The 20,048-nt window shown below is 42.6% G+C and overlaps 1 protein-coding gene across 1 annotated transcript in view; it reads right to left on the minus strand.

Moving 5' to 3' along the window:
• LOC146780158 (hydroperoxide isomerase ALOXE3-like) overlaps positions 1–20,048 on the minus strand; it is a 512,047-nt gene that overhangs the window by 357,671 nt on the left and 134,328 nt on the right. The gene's annotated exons all lie outside the window — the stretch shown is intronic.

The following is a 20,048-nucleotide window of genomic DNA, read 5'->3' on the forward strand; positions in this document are numbered from 1 at the left end:
CCAGGTGGTGACCATAATCGAGCGCTCTACTCTAGAGCGCCCGACGCTCGCCTAACGGGCCCCACGCGTGTCATGGTGCGAGTGTGGCACGCGGCCAATGCTGCGATGGGGTGGAAGGACCGTTTGACCCGGGCGTCACCACTATACGCATCTGAGCGGTTGGGCTCCTTGTGGACCTCGAAGGGCTTTGAGAAGTGGGATTTAATAGGCATTAGCAAAGTGGGGGATCTCTGGACGAGGGGAGGATTTAAAACGTTCGAGATGCTGCAGACGGAATTTCAGTTGCAGGGCAGCGAGTACTTTCGGTATTTGCAGGTCCGGCATGCGCTGGGCTCCGTCTTTCCAGACGTTGCCTCCATCCCGGAGTGTTCCCCCCTGGAGGATAGAGTGCTGGATGGACACGTCCCTGACAGCACGATCTCACTGATCTACAAAAAACTGATCAACGACCGCTCAGACTTGTTGACTGCCCTTCGTGAGGCTTGGGTAGCCGATGGGCTGGTGCTGGACGACGAGGACTGGATCTCCGCGGTGGCCTCCCCGAAAGAGGTGGCCATACCGGCTCGCCTTCGTTTCGTCCAGCTCAAGATACTCCACAGGGTCTACATGACGGGGCCAAAGCTCCTGCGTATGGGCTATGCTGAGGATGGTTTGTGTAAGCGTGGGTGTGGTGCGCTGGGGACTTTTCTGCATATCTTGTGGGAGTGCCCGGAGGTGGAGGGGTTCTGGCGTGGTGTGCATGAGGTGCTGCGAGTGGTCACGCATGTGGCGCTGTTGCCCGAAGCGAGGAGATGCCTGTTGAATGTGTGGGAGCCTACCGATTACTCGGTGCCGCAGACGTGGTGGGTGACTCTGGGGTATATGGTTGCCAAGCGTGATATTGCCCAGCTGTGGGGATCCCAGAGGCCCCCGACTGTCTCGGCCTGGAAGGAACATATGGATTGGTGCATGTTTCGGGAAAAGGTGGTGTATGTGGCGAGAGGTAAGCCTGCGACATGGGTGAAAGTGTGGGGCCCCTGGAACGCCTACCGCGGGGGAATCTGTGCTCCACCATTATTGCCCGATCCGTCGCCGGCCCCGTCCCCTTAGCCAACTCATCCCCCTGGTACCTGGGCATTAGGTGTACCCAGCCCTAGTTCTGATCTCTCCCCCCCCTCTTGAGATTCCAATGGATGGCTAGGATCCCCCCTCTAGGGGAGCACGTGTTGCTATTTCCGATTGAGGATTGCCTTGTGGGTTTGTTTGTATTTGTTGTTCTTTAAGTTTAAAATGGAACCGTATAGTGGGGTCTGATAGTGTGGCTCGCAACGATGTTACCTCCTGTGCATGCTAGGCCGCAGCACTATGTGTTTTATAAATGTATATCGTATGCTCCTTTTATTGCTAGCGGCCGGCCGGAAGGTTGTAGGCCCATATTTGTATGTTTTTTGAGTCTTGTAATAAACGGTTAAAAAAAAAAAAAAAAAAAAAAAAAAACAGAAATATGTCACTTTTTGTAACATAGTTATTACGCAATACACTCTTTCATATTTACAAAGAGAGGAAAAGGCACACTGTGCACTTTTTATACTCCATGTAAATACAACCTCATTATGCACACCATTTTGCGTTAAAAGGGTGTTCTATAAGTGTTGTTGTGCATGATTGCACTGAAAACTCATAGAACAAGACACATGTCTAGATTTATCAGAAATCATGAATCTCGATATGTGTGTGAATGCTGCACCATTCTAAAACTGATGTAGGAAAGTGCAACAAGGAGAATTGTTTTCTTTTCTCCACATTTTTATATCTTCAATGCATGCTGAAATGTTCAGCATACATTGAAGGAGAAAAATGCATTTTCTCATTGTTTTTGTGCAGGAAGGTGTGTCTTCCTGCAGAAAAACAAACAGCACATGACACAGATATCCTTGCACTATGGTGCAAGGGTGCCTGTGTCACCACATGGCTGCAGTTTAAGCAGCCGTGCAGAGAGAAGCATAGATTTGCAACATATTTATGTACATATGTTGCATCCCTGTGCTTCAGAAGTACTACAGCACACTGTAGTTAAAGAGGTTACTGTGTGATGCTGCAGCACTTTCTCACAGTGCTGCACTTATACATTCGCCATACGTTACTAATGCATTCATTCAGTAAATTACGTACTACACATACATTCATCTAAACTTTCACACACTAATAAAGAAATGTAGCTCTTTTTTTAAACAAGGAAACTTAGTTCTCACAAGAACTTTTTTTTCTTTTTTCTTCTTTTATATTTTTTTTTGGTTTTTCTAACAATTTTGTGATTTTTTTGGTTTTTCTGAAAGAAAAACAAAAAACAAAACAGGAGAAACCAAACAATGAACTTCAGGGAACCATTAAAAAAAAAAAAAAAAAAAAGTAGCAAATGTGACTTTCTTGCCGGCGGCAGATCAGATCGATCGACTGCTCACCGTAGCACAAAGTCGCATTGCACTTAGTGCAGAGCACTTTTAAAAATTGAAATTGAGGACGGATGTCCAAGGTTTGGGCTGATGGATGCACTCTTGATGTGCTTGGCTGCGATGAGGTGGAAGGCGCAGGAGCAGGAGTGTTTCTCATCTGTCGGCACTCTTCTTGTGCAAGATTGTTTGGCTGAAGGGTCCTCATGTGCTTCATCATACTTGCCGTGCCGCACGAGTATTTCTTGTTAGGATCCCCTCATGACAGGACTCTTTTGCAAATCTTGCACGTGACCAAGGTGGCATTGGTCTTATTCTGCCCCTCGGGAAAAGTAAAAAATTTCCACACCACTGAAGAAAAACGTTCTTTGGGTGGTGCCTCCTCCAAAAATTCATCCTCAGAAATATGAGGAGATGCAGGTGATGCCTGCTGCCCTGAAGCCATTTTTGGTTGAAAAAAGTTAGAGCTAAGTGTAAACTTAGTATAAAAAATCTTCTTCTCTCCAAAGAGATGGTCCTCTAAAGAAGGTCAAAGAAGAATGATTGAAATGGGTGGGGTCTTTCAATAGTTAGAAGAGGAAGTGTAATGAACCAATCAAATCTCTTTTTTTGCAGGTCACATGGGATCCGCACACCCTGCGCTTACGCAGCACGCACCCAGCGCGCATCCGCGAAATTGAATTAAAAAAAATTATAGGATTAGATGTAAAAATATATTAGTTTTAAGACTAGTTTAGAGTTTGTCTTCAATTAATATTCACATGAAATACATAAATATGTTTTTTTAAATGTTAAATACTTCGCGGGATCCGCGCACCTCTCGCGTCATAGAGGCAGATGACGCATAACGGAAGCGCGTAAACGTCGCGTTACGTATATCGAACGTGTCGCGTATAGGCTGGGAGTCGCGTACCGGTCGCATTGGAATCGTGCACTAACCACGTACCTGATGCATACCATGCGTGGATGCTATTGAGAAGGGATCGAGAACGGTGCGCATAGGGTGCGCGGATCCAAAAACATTGAAAAAAATATATAAAATAAAGTTTTGAACATATAGTAAAAAAAATATTTTGCAAAATATAAAAAAATATGTTTGAAAAAACCATTAAGTTCAAATAATATTTTTTAATTTTTAAAAGAATTAATTGAAAAAATAAGTTTAAAAAATGCTGATAAAAAAGTATTTTAAAAAATACTTAATTAATGAAATTGACACACTGAATTTGAAAAATATAGAAATCCAATTAAAATCATTAAACATGATATCTTCAGAGATAAGTTATAGATAGGAATTAGCATTTAAAAAACCTTTGAAATTCACAGAAAAAACCATAGGTTTCATGCACGTTATAGTTAGGAATTGGCATTTAAAAAACCTTTGAAATTCACTGAAAAAACCAAAGGTTTCAGGGGTGTTATAGTTAGGAATTGGCATTTCAAAAACCTTGGAAATTCACTGAAAAAACCATAGGTTTCAGGGGTGTTATAATTAGCTGGACATTTCCCTCGTACAAAACCCTAGAAATTCCCCTGTTATAGTTAGTTCAGCTAACTATAACCCGCGCCCCCGCAATGCACTGCTGATGACGTCACATATTACATCACTCATGACATGGTCAGTGACATCACTGATGACATCTCAAATGACATCACTAATGACATCAGTGATGACATCATCCATGTGATAAATTACTGCATCTTCTCACACCCTAATTTAACCGTTGATACACCAACTCAAAATTTCAGACGTCCATTTTCAAAACCATAGATACTCCAATACCAATAACTACATACCCACTCATTAACTCTTAGGTCTACATACACCTCCACTCACTCACCTGTACAGTCACTCATACTTACAGTCACTCTGTACAAGACTATCATATGCATTTATACACCTACATAGACACTCACACACCACCAATCATCCATAGAGGTACTCTCACACCTAGTCAGTCATGCATATAACTAATCACACTCCTATTTACTCACCTATGCAGTTATGCACACTCAAGTTCACTTACTCATAAAAATAGTACCACATTCTTACGCTCTTACACAATCATTGATACAAGCACACACTCATCCTTACAGCCACTCTCACAATCACACACCCTCACATATACCTAATTATATACTCTTAGACGCATATATACTGCCTTTTACATATGTAGTTAGTCACACATGAACCACTGAGATATACATTCAATCCCTAACACACCCATACATACACTCACCTAACCATACAGTTCATCACAGATGCACTCTTAAAACCATGCACCCATAGAATCACCCACTCACACATCTATGCACAGAGTCACACACACCCTACCCACACAAACACTCAGGCACCCATACAGATACTCAGACAACCAATCAATAACCCATATAGACAGTCATATAGCTATTCACAAAACCATGCAGCCACTTATACACCAACAGACAGACACATACAGACATTCACACAGTTTAGTCACTAGTCTGCAGTAAGATACATTTAATGACTCATTTATAGAGTCAGTTACGCTCCTAGAAAATCATCCATTCACACACTTGTACAGCCACTCATTCTTCCACAGGCCTTTCACTATAAGAATATAAAACATATTTAAACTTTACAGAAACACACAGTCACTGGATGACGTCATCAGTGATGTCATCAGTGATGTCACTGACCATGTCATGAGTGATGTAAATGTGATGTCATCAGCAGTGCATTGCGGGGGCGCGAGTTATAGTTAGCTGAACTAACTATAACAGGGGAATTTCTAGGGTTTTGTACGAGGGAAATGTCCAGCTAACTATAATACCCCTGAAACCTATGGTTTTTTCAGTGAATTTCTAAGGTTTTTTAAAAGCCAATTCCTAACTATAACGCCCCTGAAACCTTTGGTTTTTTCAGTGAATATATATATATATATATATATATATATATATATTATATATATATCATATTTAAAATTTACAGAAACACACATTCACTGGATGATGTCATCAGTGATGTCATTTGAGATGCCATCAGTGATGTCATCAGTGATGTCACTGACCATGTCATGAATGATGTAATATGTGTCATCATCAGCAGTGCATTGCGGGGGCTTGAGTTATAGTGAGCTGAACTAACTATAGCAGCGGAAGTTCTCTGGTTCTGTCCGAGTGACATGTCCAACGGCATGGCCCTTTTTTGTGGGGGGATTGGGATCCCCCACACTTTTTTTAATTCTGTCCCGGGGAGCCCCGCACTTCCTTTTTTTAAATTTTCAGCCGAAATTCGCGCTGGGTGCGTGAATCTCGCCGATTTTTTTTTTTAGCGGGGGCTGAGAAAAAAGGGAGGTCCCAAAACGCGTTTTCCCCATGCAATTTCCCATAGGACCTGTTGACGCAGCTACAGCCCGAACTGCTGAATGGAATTACACCAAATTTGGCAAAGAGGTAGTCCTCAGTTCAGACTCGTGCCTTTTGCATAAATGGTGTAAATCTGTTCAGTAGTTCCTGAGAAAATTAGACTAAAAAAGATAGATATATCTATGGCCTCGGAGGATCCGCCCACCCTAAGCGCACCCTCCCCGAACTGAGCGCGCACCCTCCCGATCACGCGCTGAATACGAATGCTATGTCTGTTGTTCATGTCTATGACGGGATTAGCGGAGTATGCTGATCACGTGGTCACGATCTCAATTGCACTGTCACTTTAAAAAGGTGTTCATTCTCTTAGTCCACTGTCATGTGATCAAGGCTCAGGCGAGCCGAAACGCGTTATGGCGACAGAGAAATAAAAACGATTATTGCACTACAAGTTGGGTCCGTGCCTCTCTCTCTCAGAGAATCGTAAGCGGGGAAAAGCTACGGAGGACGAAGCGTGATTTCATTGGTCGTTTGCCTGTCTCGCACGACCATTCACGGACCCCTTTCTCATCAACGGTCGACGGCACAGCGAGACTTCTCTTCCCGGGTGACCCGGAAGTTCAAACTCATCCCGCACAGGATACTCGCCGCTGGACCCCCCGCAACCCTGAAAATCAGCCCGGAACACCTGACGATCTTGGTAGGAGGCGAGTCGGAGGACTCGACGAATACGGAAGGTAGCAGGTAGGCGGTTACGGCAGGTAGCAGGTAGGCGCTTAACTGGGTATTGCGGGGTGAGGAGGCATGCAAATACTCCATTAAACACAGCCACAAATAAAACTGGTTTAACCGGAGTATCTACGTATTATTGGTCTCATGTCGGCCGACGTGGCAAGAGCACGGGAGGCTGCAGCTACAGAGATGTTCTCGGACGCACTCCCATCAACGAGCAATACGACAGAACCTAGAGTAAATAAAATCATCGTTAACAACTCAATAAGGGACATATTCAAAAAATTGGAGAAAAAAATGAAAGCAGAGATGACCAAGTGGTGGGAGTCTAAGTCATTACAAGGATATATTGACGTCAATAGGATCCCACGTGGCCTGAGGATATTAACGGCACCCAGTTACGAAGAACCTAACCCCGATTTAATGAAGGAATGGGCTGAGTGCAATCTTGAATCTTCAAGGAAACTAACCCTTATCCTAATTAAATACGCGGATATTGACAGAGCCAAGCTACTGGGGGAAATTGATGCCATAAATGAAGAGCTGGAAAAGTATGAAGATAAGGATGAACAAAACAAATTAAGAAATGAAATGATGGTCCGCTTATCAAAAGAGGAGGAAAAAATCAAATCAAGAAAGGCTTACAAATTTCAAAGAGACAGAACTGACTATGAGATGGGCCAAATTTTTACCTTTGCCAAACGATATGATGCACTGAGGAAATCAAAATTCCGCAATTTGCAAGCGCCAACAGTCCCAAACGCAACCGAAAACCGCGAGCCTAACACCATCCAATCAGAAGGCAGCTCTGGGACTGGCAGCGAGTCAGAATCGGAAATGCGCTCAGCCGCAATGATGGGAGCCAAGTCGAAGCCATCCCCTGGTGAGGAACTGAATTTTTTATGTCAAGAGCGCAGACAAACTCTGCGCCCAAGACCCCAGGCAAATCCAGCTACAACAACTTCAAACGGAGACAGAGGCGCAAGGCAAACCGGAAACGAGCAAAGACAAGGCAAAAGGAGGGGACGGGGATACTGGCGCAACAAACAATAATGGATGAGCAGGTTGAAAATACCATAGTGAACTTATCCAATATTGAACTCACGTCACAAGAAAAAAATATTCTAAGATTGGGACTTTCATTTGCTCCGCGCAACAACTTTGATTATGCTAGAACAAGAATTGATGTATACAAAGGAGTAAACAAATTAAAGCTAAAAAAGCATTTCCTTATGAACACACCCAACCAAACAACTTTGGGGGAGATTCCCACTCCAGAGGGACAACGGGTAACAAATTCTTTAACCCAATCAGATGCACCTCTTTTACAAGTTATACAGGATCTCAGCATTGAAAGTAACTCAACGAACCCAACACTTAAAGCCAGCCCATTCAAACCCAAATCCTCCTATAACCCAATCATGATCAGAGACTCTGTTGATATCTTCCATGAAGCAGTGACCACCCAATTGAAGGAATTGAATACGAAAATACAATCCAAAACAAAGCATTATAATAAAGCTGATTGGCAATACAAGCAATTAACATACAAACTACAAAAAAACAACAAGGAGATCGTCATTCGCAACAGTGACAAAGGTGGAAATATTGTCATCTGGCCAATGAGTGCATACAACAAGGAAGCATACAAACAACTGAATGATCGCACTTGTTACATAAGAACTACTATCAGTGACATGAAGATCACCTACAAAAACTTCCACCTCAAGCTCAACAAATGGAAAAATGCCAGTCTGATTAACAATGATGAATTCAAATTCCTAAAAAATGACAGTCCTACTACACCAACTATATACTTCATACCGAAGATTCACAAAGACTACAACAACCCGCCTGGTAGGCCTATCATCAGTGCCAGAAATAGTCTGACGGAACACACTACCAAATACATCGACTACTATCTGCAGGAGTTCGTACAGAAATTACCGTCTTATGTAAAAGACACCAGTGACTTCCTCAGAAAAATCATGAACTTTGGGTGGCAGGAGAATTATTTACTAATTGCATTAGACGTAACTTCTTTATATACTAGCATAGAGCACACAGATGGCTTAGCAGCGATCCAACATTATCTCGCACAAAGATCGAAGCAACATCTAGAACATAATTGCATGCTGGTTGAAATGACAGAATTCTGTTTACGAAATAACATTTTCATGTTTAACAGTCAACTTTACCAGCAAACTAGAGGCGTTGCTATGGGGGCCAGCTTCTCACCGAGCTACGCATGCCTGCATATGGGCAGATGGGAGGAGCTGGTCCTCAAGCAAGAACACCATGAAGTTGTCAATAGTAATGTCAAAGTATGGCTAAGATATATTGATGATCTTTTTGTTATATGGGAAGGTACTAGCCAGCTAGCTTATGACTTCATTGAAAGTATCAATGCCAACAGCATGAATTTACACTTTACTGCCACAGTCAGTGCCACAGAGATTGAATTTTTAGACACCCAGGTATATATAAAGAATGGCAAAATTGAAACTCGTCTTTTCAGAAAGAGAACGGCAGGCAATTCTACACTTCATGCGTCAAGTGCGCATCCTAAACATCTAATTAATAGCATCCCCTATGGGGAAATGCTAAGGATTAGACGCATTTGTAGCAACAATGATGATTTAGTGGTAGCACAAGAGGCGAGCAAACTTCGCTTCCAGCAACGAGGCTATCAAAATCAAGTCATTGACAATGCCATCAAAAAATCCATGGCATTTTGTAGAGATGAAGCCATAAAGGACAAAAATTCAGTTAACGTCCTGCCCAATGCTAATTCCTCAAACTCTATGAGCACCAAGACTGAGGATAACAGTGTGTTCCGCTTAATAGTGCAATACAACCAACAGCACAAAGCATTAAACAAAATTATTCAGCAGAACTGGCCCTTGGTACGAAGTGACCCCGTGATAGGACCCCTGCTACCGCAGAGGGTGTCCATCACATATAGCAGAGCTCCCTCAATGAGGGATGTGCTTGTCAAAACTAGCCCTGAGGTTATTGACAATAGCAGTTGGATACAAACCATGAAGGGATTCTTTCGATGCAAAACATGTAAAGCATGCATCCAGGGAGTAAACACGAATACATATCAAACACCATTCAGCGAACATAAGCATGTTATCTCAAAACTAGGGGTGGGCGGAATTTGCGTAATCGCGTTACGCAAATCTCCGCGAAACGGTAAAAAATCTCCGCGAACACGCAGAAATTCCGCGAACACGCGGAATTGCTTGTTCGCGATACTTTTTTCCTGTTCGCGATGGCTGTTTGCGTGCTCGGGGTGAAATGTCTCGCGAACACGCATATTGAGAACGCGAACAAGCAAAAAATTTCGCGAAGTCGCGGAACGCAGATTTTTGGGCAATTTCGCGTTCTCCGCGGAACGCGAAATTACCCAAATTCCGCAAATTCCGCGAACGGAACGGAATTTACCGCCCAGGCCTACTCAAAACTACTCACATGCAAAACTGAATTCGCAATATATGTATTGACATGCCCCTGTAACCTGCGCTATATTGGCAGCACTAAGTTACCCGTCTACAAACGTATCCTTCAGCACCTCAGGGCAATCACAAACCAAGATAACACCTACCCGGTTGCACGACATTTTAAAGAATGTCATCTATCTGACAATCGCATGGTAAAATACTTTGTAATTGACACTGTACCACCGAGCAGAAGGGGTGGCAATCGAGAGAACAAACTCAGAAAACTTGAAACTAGGTATATTCTACAATTAGATACCAAACACCCTTCTGGTCTTAACGCTACTGAAGACCTGTACACATGCTTGACTTAACCTAAGAAAGATAAGATTGGTCACCATTTGATTAGAACTGATATAATCAGAACGATATTCCCCTCACAAACTTAGAATGTTCAGTCTTAAAACCAATTGATGACACTGGTGGCTAGTAAACAACAATTTTTTAACACACTGGTTTTAACTTTACTGTCCTATTAACTCACAAATGCAACACATCAATTATTTTTAGTGTCATTCCAAAAAATTAGCGGTCATATATTTTGTACAATTATTTTAAGGTATTTATGAGATTTTTTTAAATCTTTTAACATATTTATTGTGGAATTTGCTCTCTAGTTCGCACCTATCTACATGTCTCATTACAGAGAGTAGGTCGACAGAGAAATGGTATATAATTTTTGATAAAGTATATTGTTTAATAAAGTATGTTTTATAAAGTATTTTTAATTAAGTAATTTTAAAAGGTACTTCAAGGTATTTTAACACCTTTTATCCGTTTTTTATATATTTATCAGCAAATTTGCACAAGTCTACGACTTTGACTGGCACACTCCTTATTAATGTCTGTCAGTATAATATATTCAGTCGTAGACTAGCCTTACTTTGTACAGATTATACAACTGCATTGATGCACACAGCGGATTCCCGTTGAGATAGGACTTAACCGGTGTATCTGTAAGATAAACACATCCACCTTACTATATTCTCGGTGCACTAGGGCATGAACACTGTTCCAACAAAACATAGTCAAATTAAATTGACCAAAGCATATAAAAATGAGGGGACATTACCATCTATCTTTTGACCCATCTACTGATCGTGCTGCTTTCATTTTCAACATATGTAACCAAGATAACCAAAGAATCTAAATGTAACGCTTTTTGCACAGTATACACTTCTAGGCTGTCCTTGCACATTTTTTGCACCCCACACTCAAGCACTTTTTTCATTTAACAATGTTGGTTTTTTATTGTTATTGATTTTAAATGTGATCGTGACGTACTAATTAGATGATAAGATAACGTTGACGTTTTATAACAGCATACAAAGTTTCTAAACATATGACAATATTTATCAATATTTTATGAGAGTATTTTTAGTCATTTAGGTGGATATGACATTTTATCTAACCTTACCTGTTTGGTCATTTACGAATGCTATGTCTGTTGTTCATGTCTATGACGGGATTAGCGGAGTATGCTGATCACGTGGTCACGATCTCAATTGCACTGTCACTTTAAAAAGGTGTTCATTCTCTTAGTCCACTGTCATGTGATCAAGGCTCAGGCGAGCCGAAACGCGTTATGGCGACAGAGAAATAAAAACGATTATTGCACTACAAGTTGGGTCCGTGCCTCTCTCTCTCAGAGAATCGTAAGCGGGGAAAAGCTACGGAGGACGAAGCGTGATATATATATATATATATTATATATATATCATATTTAAAATTTACAGAAACACACATTCACTGGATGATGTCATCAGTGATGTCATTTGAGATGCCATCAGTGATGTCATCAGTGATGTCACTGACCATGTCATGAATGATGTAATATGTGTCATCATCAGCAGTGCATTGCGGGGGCTTGAGTTATAGTGAGCTGAACTAACTATAGCAGCGGAAGTTCTCTGGTTCTGTCCGAGTGACATGTCCAACGGCATGGCCCTTTTTTGTGGGGGGATTGGGATCCCCCACACTTTTTTTAATTCTGTCCCGGGGAGCCCCGCACTTCCTTTTTTTAAATTTTCAGCCGAAATTCGCGCTGGGTGCGTGAATCTCGCCGATTTTTTTTTTTAGCGGGGGCTGAGAAAAAAGGGAGGTCCCAAAACGCGTTTTCCCCATGCAATTTCCCATAGGACCTGTTGACGCAGCTACAGCCCGAACTGCTGAATGGAATTACACCAAATTTGGCAAAGAGGTAGTCCTCAGTTCAGACTCGTGCCTTTTGCATAAATGGTGTAAATCTGTTCAGTAGTTCCTGAGAAAATTAGACTAAAAAAGATAGATATATCTATGGCCTCGGAGGATCCGCCCACCCTAAGCGCACCCTCCCCGAACTGAGCGCGCACCCTCCCGATCACGCGCTGAATGCTAATTGGCTGTCAAGTGTCTGTCTACATTTGAAACCAGGAACTGTTGGCAGCCATTTTGTGCCTTGGTAGAAGTGAGGCTGAAGAAGTAACGGGAATAAGTGTTTAAAACATATAAAGGGAGGAGGGTAGAAATACTCTGACCCTCTAGTGTTGCTTAGGGGGCCCCAGAAAGACCCCCTGGGGCCCCCTTTTTTTTTTTTTAAACGTTGAAAGGTGCGCAGGGTGTGCGGTTCCTAATGCATTGGGTGCGTGGATCCCAAAAAAATGGGAAAAAAATAAAAAATAAAGTTTTGAAAATAATACTCTGACCCTCTAGTGTTGCTTAGGGGGTCCCAGAAGGACCACCTGGGGCCCCCTTTAAAAAAAAAAAAAAGGCGAAATGCGCGCAGGATGCACGGTTCCTAGCGCGTTGGGTGCGCGAATCCCAAAAAAATTGAAAAATAAATAAAAAATAACGTTTTGAAAATATAGTTTCAAAAATATTTTAAAACATTAACAATCAGTGATGTCATCAGTGATGTCACTGACCATGTCATGAGTGATGTAATATGTGATGTCATCAGCAGTGCATTGCGGGGGCGCGTGAGTTATAGTTAGCTGACCTAACTATAACGGGGGAATTTCTAGGGTTTTGTACGAGGGAAATGTCCAGCTAACTATAACACCCCTGAAACCCATGGTTTTTTCTGTGAATTTCTAAGGTTTGTTAAATGCCAATTCCTAACTATAACGTGCATGAAACCTATGTTTTTCTAAGTGAATATATATATATATATATTCACTGAAAAAACCATAGGTTTCAGGGGTCTTATAGTTAGCTGGACTTTTCACTTGTACAAAACCATTGAAATTCCCCCGTTATAGTTAGTTCAGCTAACTATAACTCGCGCGCCCGCAATGCACTGCTGATGATGTCACATATTACATCACTCATGACATGGTCAGTGACATCACTCATGACATCACTGATGACATCTCAAAGGACATCACTGATGACATCACTGATGACATCATCCAGTGAATGTGTGTTTTTCTGAAAATTAAATATGTTTTATATATGTATATCTCAAGGTCGATGGAAGAATAAATGGGTATATAAGTGTCTAAATGGATGATTTGTTTTTGAAAAATTGATTGTGTAACTGACTGATTAAGTGTACCATAGTGAATACATGGCTTAGTGAGTAATGTTTAAATATGTAAATATCTGTATCAGTCTCTCACTTTGTGTATAAGTGGCTGCATGGGTTGGTGAGTAGCTACATGGGTGTCTATATAGGTTATTAGTTGGTTTTTTGAGTATCAGTCTGAGTGTCTGCATGGTTCGGTGGGGGGTATTACGTAGTGCATAGTTGCATGAATGAGAGACTCACTGTTTGTATGTGTGTATGGGTGTGTTAGTGAGTGAATGACTGTCTCAATAGTGTCTTTATGAGTAACTGCATATGTTTTAAACTAGTATATGTGACTATTGTTGTATATAAGTGAGTATATGTGAGAGTGAGAGATTGAAAGAGTTCCTGTATGAATAAGTATGTGTTTCTATAAGTGATTGTTTAAAAGACTAAGTATGTGTACGTTTCCATAGAAGTAAGTGTAGTGGTGTGTGTATAACTGTATATGCAAGTAAATGTATGTTTGATTCTTTATTAGCATGAGTGACTATGTGTGTGAGTAACTCTATGGATGAGTGGCATTGTGTAACAGGATGTATAGGTGTATGAGTACATATGATGAGTGAGTACATGTATGAGTGACTGTATAGGACTGTTGGTGAATGAGTGGATGTGTATGTGGATCTTAGAATTACTGAAGAGGTTGTTGTAACTGGTATTGGTATGTCCATTGTTTTGAAAATTGTAGTCTCTATTTTAAAATGTGTGTATCAAAGGTTATATTAGGGTGAGAGGAGGTCTGCCACTCTATCACAAGGATGATGTCATCAGTGATGTCATCAGTGATGTCATTTGAGATGTCATCAGTGATGTCATGAGTGATGTCACTGACTATGTCATGAGTGATGTAATATGTGACGTCATCAGCAGTGCATTGCGGGCGCGCGAGTTATAGTTAGCTGAACTAACTATAACGGGGGAATTTCAATGGTTTTGTAAAGTGAAAAGTCCAGCTAACTATAACACCTCTGAAACCTATGGTTTTTTCAGTGAATTTCTGAGGTTTTTTAAATGCTAATTCCTGACTATAACGTGCCTGAAACCTATGGTTTTTTCTGTGAATTTCAAAGGTTTTTTAAATGCTAATTTCTAACTATGCCTACAGAGATAGGACATGTGAAGAAAGAAGAAAAAATGCACAGAAAGAAAAAAAAGAAGTGCAGAAAGAAGCAACAGAAGTCCTCAAAGACGAAGAAAAGTGCAGGAAGAAGGATAACGTGCAGAAAGAACAAAAAGAAGAGCAGAAAGAAGCCTTGTTGCAAAATCATCCTGTACCCTCAACTTTTTCAGACGGATACTGGTGGTAACTGAGTCTGACTAACCAGTCCTAGAGCCAGTGCTATGTTAAAAGACACTTAGAATACAGTGAAAACACCTACATACACTAGGGAACATTATCCGTTGGGGTCCCCCTGTGATTAGCATGACCTCCTCTGTAAGCCCCAAGTATATAATAGGGCAGGGGGATTAAAACTACCTCTTAAAACAGGCCACAGGGCGTTTTTGCACACGTTAACTCAGGCCCCGTCCCCTCCCTTCACCACTGTGTAAACACGCCCTGTGTCCGTTTTTAGTTGGGAGATTAAGTTCATTTGAATCCTGAGGGTCCCTAGGGTCCAACTAGCCCACTAGGTACCTCCAGTAAGTGCCACAGAGCTGCATTGCAGAGAGGTGTAAAAAGTGGCACGGCCTGGACCACCTCTCTGCAATGCAGCTCAGTGGCGCTTACTGGAAGCACTTGGTGGGCTAGTTAGTCCCCAGGGGCCCTCAGTATTGAAGGGAAATTATATCCCCAATTCAAAACGTGCCATAGTTCGTGTTTGCACACGTCACCTCAGGCCCCGTCCCCTCCCTTCACCACTGTGTAAACGCGCCCTGTGGCTGTTCTAAGTTGAGAGATTAAGTCCCCTTGAATCCTAAGGGTCCCTAGGGTCAAACTAGACCACTAGGTACCTCCAGTAAGCGCCACAGAGCTGCGTTGCAGAGAGGTGTAAAAAGGGGCTTGGCCTCAGAACACCTGTCTGCAGCGCAGCTGCCTGGCGCATACTGGAGATGCCTGTTGGGCTAGTTGGCCCTCAGGGACCCTCAGTATTGAAGAGGAATTAATTCCCCAACTTACAACTCGCCAGGGGGCGGGTTTGCAGAGTGCTGCAAGGAGGGGGCGTCGCCTCCGGCATGATGCCATCTTTTATTTATTTTAATTTTTTAAGAAGGGGGGCTGTGTGGTTCCCCTTCTTATTCTAATTTATTGGCCCTGATGACCCCATCCCCCAGGGCCTGTCTCCTAATTATATTTTTTTGACCCCAATCCCCAGGGACGGCCACTGTTTTTTATTATTTAAAAAAAAATATATATTTATAGACACACCTAGGACATGCTGGACAAACCGTACGTACCTATCACCATGACGATTTGCGTGATATTCATTAAAAGGTGACTATGCATACAATGAATCCACGTGGAATGTATTTACACCACTAGTGAAGCTCTGACATGTCTGATGCCCTACCGTGCCTAATCCCGGTAGACACCCTTGTCGTTTATTTATACAAACATGGGTAGCTATTGACGGGCACATTTAATACACATGCACACCAAGCCATTCAAAGGGGATTCGACAAAAATTCGACCAAAACTATGCAAGAAACCCCCCTCACGATTAATAAAACACACATCCACTGCCGGATGTGTAATACTTTTTATTTTACTCTCTGGAAAGGGGACGAACATCACTTGAGAGTCACAGCGCGCTCCTGGCAGAGCCCAATGCTGTGTTACACCCACCATTGCCTGCTGAGTGCCACACACCTCTGTGTTGTATTCCACTAGCTAGTGCATATGCTATGACACTCTCTAGCCCATGTGCACTGTAACACCACCACGTGAATATGTCATGCCACACTTGTCTTCCCACGGGTTATATTGCCCCATCTAACGTGCATTCCTCGATGCCTATGTTATAACGCACAGTGCTATGCCATACATATTACAATCTGGGATCCATATCTTTGTCACAGTGCATATGCAACGTTACACTCCCCAGCACATATTTTATATTACAACTTTAGAGACTAGTTAGGTTACACAACACTGCCCTCTCCTCCCTATCCTCTGTTGTGTGAATCCATGGACTAGCCTCCTCCCTCCTGCCATGCATGGTCCGATGTGCTGCCACTGCCCTCAATTTAGTATGATGTACCAGTCCACTCCTCCTGCCCTCCATTGCCCAATTCTATGTCCCATCATTGACCTCCTGCTCAAACTCTGTGCTTAGCTTGCTGCCCCTATTCTCCTTCCCCCTGCCCTCTGATGTCTTTGTGCATGCCCCTGCTCCATCCTTTTTGCCCACCATGTTCCATTGACCTGCCACTCCTATCTACTCTGAGTGTTCTGTTGAGCTGCCACTCCCCTCCCACCTGCCTAGCATTGTCAGATGACTGTAACCTGTCCATGCCACCTCCACCCTGCCTGTCCACATGCCATGCCCCTATCCTCTTCCTCCTGTCCACATGGTCCATTGTACTGCCACACCCTTCTGCCCTCCCTGGTCTGTTGTGCTGCAACTGCTCCTCCTGCCTGCCCCGTGCGGTCTGTTGTGAGGCCCCTTCCCCTGAACTTTCTTGTCTGTGCACAGGTCCTGACCCTCCCTTCTATCCTCCATCGTCCTTTGTGCATGCCCCTGCACCCTCCTTCTTGCCCATCATAGCCATTGTGCTGCTACTAACCCTCCCACTTGCCATGCATGGTCTCCTGTGCTGCCATGGCCCCTCCCACCTTCCCTGTGTGGTCAGTTAGCTGCCCCTGACCCCTCCCACCTTCCCTCCATGGTCTGTGTGTATGCCATCACAGTCTCACTGTTGCTCTTCATGGTGTGTCTTGCTTCTAGTGACCATCCTGCCTGACCTCCTTGGCTATCTTGCTGCTCCTGCCCTGCCCCCTTGCCCCCAGCCCTCTGTTTACATGTGCAGACCCCTACTCCCTCCCTCCTGGCTTGTCTGTTCCATTGTCATGCCCCTGATCCGTCCCTCCTGCCCTTTATGGTCTGTTATGCTGCAGCTTTCTCTCCTGTCTGTCCATTATGGTCAGCTAGCTACCATTGCCTCTTGCCCCTCTGTTCTCTGTTGTCCATGTGCATGGTCCTGTCCCCTCCCTCTTGCTTTCTATGGATTTTTGTGCTGCACTCCCATCCCGCATGCCCTGTGTGGTGTATTGTGCTGCTGCAAACCCTGATGCCTGCCCTGCAGGGTCAGTTTGGTGCACCTCTCCATGTCCCTCCTGTCCTCTGTTATCCAAGTCCATGTCTCTACCCCATTTCCTTCCATGATCAAATGTACCATACTTGCGAACATTTTGAACTTGGTAAGAGGGAGATTTTGAAAAAAGCTGGGGTATTGATTTTCTCCTTTGAGTTACATTGAAAAAGAGGAGATTGTAGACAGGAGGCAGATCAAATAAAGCCCATTTGAGCTTAAAAACATTGGACGTTTCCTGGCTGAATCGGGTCTGTTGGCATGTATGGTTGTACTACCATTGCCTCTTCCTTCTGCCCACAATGGTCTATTACATTGCCACAGCCTCTCTTGCAAGTCCTGTATTGTTGGTTTGTTGCCCCTGCCCCCCTTTCCACTGCCCTCCATAGTCTGTTGTGCTGCCACGCCCTTCCTGCCTGCTCAGTGTGGTTAAATTGTTGCCTTTGCACCCTCCTACCTGCCTTCAATTTTCAGAGTCCGTGCCCCTGGCCTCTGCCTCTCAACAGAATCCTAATGAACAACTAGATTGTTAACATTCTATATTTATTACAAAAGTGTGGAACGCCTAGCGTCATCTTGATGTAATCAAAACGGTAAAACCTAGAGCATTTCGTTTAGAAATTACATATATGACAGGGCCTTATTGGCATCAAAATTATGGTTAGTGCTCTAAAAGACTAAAATAAGGACATATTTTCTGAGTTTTCAAATAGCGACAAAGCACTTTTAAATTATTTGTTATCTTTATGTTTTTTTATCCAGTTGACCACTTGATTAAATGTTGCACCTAGGGGAGAGGATGTGGTGTTACTTCCAGAACTGCAGACTTTGCAACTGGGGACTAGGTTGGAGTTTCTGCTTCAGCTCGACATTCTGTGATTCTGGTCAAATCACTTAGTCTCCCCATGTCTACAACCAAAATGAATTTGTTCATGTGTGATGTAACCAATGTTCATGTAAAGCACTCCAATACCTGACAAGTCTGCACTATATAACACTGCAAAACACAAAATAATAAGTGTTTTGCACACTTCTGTCATTGGGCTATATTTGGGCTACATCTGGGTGATTTTGGGCTACATTTGGGCTCTTTTGTCTCCGGTGGCCATTTTGGGAGATTTATTTGTTATGAAGTTTCCTAATTTCCTCATGTACTGCAGTCTCCTCAGTAGGAAATGCTTTCAGTTTTTTACTTTGATTCCATCATGAAGGTATTCAGATATGTCACACATTTGCCATAAATTCTGAATGTTAGCACTCTAGTTGGTCATTAGATCACTGTAGTAAAACTACTGTTCACCATGGAAGTCTGCTCCTGGTATTAAAAGTGTATGTTTCAGTCTGCATGTCAGAATTTTTTAATGAAATAGAAGAAGATTTGAGAAGTCACTCAAAATGTGCCCTCATTTTCTTTCTTCAGCATTAATCATAATTTCTATGGCAAAATGAACCCCCTCATTGTGTTCCTTTTTAAATTAAATGTTTTAAGTGTTACCAGTTTATTCCAATCAAGATGGCTTCAGGTGTGCCATACTTTTGTCATAATGACGACAGTAAGCGCTCTAGTTGTTTTTAAGAACACTCTGGGACATTCTGTCATTGGGCTATACTTGGGCTACATCTGGGTGATATTTGGGCTACATTTGGGCTCTTTTGTCTCTGGTGGCCATCTTGGGAGACTTTAGGAAATACTTTCAGTTTTTTACTTTGATTCCATCAAGAAGGGATTCAGATGTGTCACACATTTGCCATAAATTCAGAATGTTAGCACTCTTTTTGCTCATTAGATCACTGTAGTAAAGCTACTGCTCACCAGGGAAAACTGCTACTGGTATTGAAAGTGCATGTTTCAGTCTGCATGTCAGAATTGTTTAATGAAATAGAAGAGGATTTGAGAAGTCACTCAAATGTGCCCTAATTTTTCTTTCTGCAGCACTAATCATACTTTTTATGGAAAAATGAACCCCCTCATTTTGTTCCTTTTTAAATTAAATGCTTTAAGAGTTACCAAGCAAGATGGCTTCAGGTTTATCATAAGTAGGACTGTTAGCGCTCTAGTTGTTCTTTGGAACACTCTGGGAAGCTGCAGTAGAACACAAAGGAATCAACTGACAGTCTCTGCCCTTGTTGGATGTACATGTTTTACTGAGAATGTCAGACTTCATTCTCACATGACTGAGAAAGATAATGTGAATTTACAGAAAATATGCTCTCAGTTTAGCTTATAGATCACCT

Source organism: Triturus cristatus, chromosome 12, assembly GCF_964204655.1.
Source record: "Triturus cristatus chromosome 12, aTriCri1.1, whole genome shotgun sequence".
Lineage (NCBI taxonomy): Eukaryota > Metazoa > Chordata > Amphibia > Caudata > Salamandridae > Triturus > Triturus cristatus.